Consider the following 2549-nt stretch of genomic DNA (forward strand, 5'->3'; position numbering starts at 1 on the left):
ATAATATACAAGTTTCACTTTTTAAATGGAATTACTGAAATAAATCTACTTTTTCATGATATTCTAATTTTATGACCAGCACCTGTATATCACAATGTGAATGCAAACCTCACCAAAGGAAAATTTGGTCTGGACCAAACAAGTGGACCAAAGGACTTTCCTGTTGTGAATACACCCTTATGTTTATTTACATAAATGGCACCTTTCATAGATATAATATCACAAAGTGCTTCACAATAAAAGCAAGAAAAAATAAAATTTATTTAAAAGCATCACAAAAGCATTACATTCATACAAAAGTACAAGTAAAAAAACAGGTAGAAAAAAATGAACAGCTAAAAGCCTGTTTGTAAAAGTCTACAGATGTTTTTTTAAAGCATCCATAGAATCWAGGCTGCGTATAGATCGGGGCGGTGCATTCCGGAGTCAGTGTGCAGCTGCTTGAAAAGTCCGATCCCCTTGGGATTTTAAATGGTTGCGTGGTACCACCAACAACCTCTGAYCWGATGACCTCAAACTTTGAGATGTGGAGTGTGGAGCTGGATCAAATCCGAACCATACGAGGGAGCGTGTTCGTGCAAGGCTCTAAAAGTTCAAACCAGAATTTTGAAATTAATTCTAAAACGAACAGGGAGCCAGTGAAGAGAAGCTAAAACTACCCATAACATTTATTCAGTACACCATAATTACAACAAATAATACACGGTTTGCAATTCTAAAGCGTTTTTACTTTGATTRGGTTCCACACGAAACTTTCCAATGTGTCTTTTACACAATCTATATGTAAGGATTAAAATGCCCCAACCACGTGCATCCACTTTATGTCCAGGGAGTTTCTTTGAAGTTCAAGTGACACTGAGTGCCACGTGTGTGTTCAGTAAATGAGTCATCTCMGGGCTGGTAAGCATTCTTCTGACACGGTGCAGTTGAACAAATAAAGATATGCGTTTGATACGTGCAGGCTGATGAGCAGATATTACCTGAAAGTCTTTGCAAACAAACGTTCTTTGTATTAGGCCATAAAAGGAGTTATTTTTAGATTCATACTATCTGTACTGACTGTGTTGTGAATTTTCTTAATGGAGTTCAAACCTTATCTTCCCGGTAAAATGGGATCGGCCAGGCTGACATAACAAATGAGTAATTTGAGATGTTTATTTTAAAGTCTAATTTATTTCATGATATTTTTTCTTTCATTATCATCCCAGGCAGCTGCACAAACTCAGTGATTAACTGTTTATTTTTCTGATATTTGATTAATACATTGTCAAGGCTTTTGTGAAATCAAAAGGTTTTGAAATTCTTCATGGAGTCATCGTGAAACTAAGGGAATATAATGGGGTAAGACTGTCAAATGGAAAGTAACATTCAGCTACAAAGATTTATAAGCTTCAGCTAATTCAACATATGTTCAACTCGTTTCTCAGTGAATATGAATAACCCAATACAAATCAGAGCCAAACTGTAATTTTAAAGATGTAATTATATTGACTGGTGGAACTCTGGGAGTGATTAACTGTGTTTCAGTAAGTTGATTCTACAGTTTAGGCAGGTTGATTAAAGTATTTTATTATTGTTATTATTGATTCAAAGTGTCATTTATGTCTTACTCTTTGTTACTGCTACCAGCAGAAACAAACTTGAGTCTTTGAAAACCACTGATGTCCAAAGTCAGCCTTCAAGGGCTGGTGTGCATGTTAAGGGCTGCCCTGGTTCAACACAGCTGAACCTAAGGAGTGCCTAATTAGTAGGCTTCTGCAGACCTTGATTGCCAAGGAAGCCTTCTAATTGGGCACTCCTTAGGTTCAACTGTGTTGAACCAGAGCACCACCGAAAACATGCAGGACACCGGCCCTGCTTTAAACCATTTAAAGTAGATATATCCTGCTCTTAAATTCTACCTTTTCACATTTAAATCATTCAGTTGGAGTCTTTATAAAGTGGAACTACAATGCTTTGGCCTGAATTCCTCCTTATTCTAACTTTATCAGCCCCCCTTTCACCCGTTTTCTGCTGTGTATCAAAGCAGCTGATTTTGTTACTGTTCCTTTAAGGCGCTTCAAGCCCCGCCCCCCTCCAGCTTCCATACCAGTCCACTCCTGTTTGAGAGAGATGGGGGGGGGGGTGTTTACAGTTGATGCAATTGATCACATTTTATTACGCAGACTTGAACTTGATATTGGGATTACAGGAACAGCTCTAAAATGGTTTGAGTCTTATTTAACTGATAGATTTCAGTTTTTTAATGTTAATAATGAATCTTCTTACTCCAGAATTAGTCATGGAGTTCCTCAGGGTTCAGCGCTTGGACCCTCTTTACTTTGTGTATGCTTCCTTTAGGTAAATTTATTAAACAGCATGGGATAAATTTCCATTGTTATGCTGATGATTCTTCACTCTGCTGTTGTCTTTAGTCTCTCTTCTCTACATGTTTATTGTAATTATTTCCATCATGTTTTTTCTTTGTCTCTTCCAGAAGAAGGTGCACCTGGACCAGTCCTGAACCAATTCTTCTGTGTTTGTCTGTATCTCTTTCCTGTCCCTCAACC

The sequence above is a fragment of the Austrofundulus limnaeus genome, unplaced genomic scaffold (genome assembly GCF_001266775.1).
Source record: "Austrofundulus limnaeus strain Quisiro unplaced genomic scaffold, Austrofundulus_limnaeus-1.0 Scaffold155, whole genome shotgun sequence".
In the NCBI taxonomy this organism is placed as follows: Eukaryota; Metazoa; Chordata; class Actinopteri; order Cyprinodontiformes; family Rivulidae; genus Austrofundulus; species Austrofundulus limnaeus.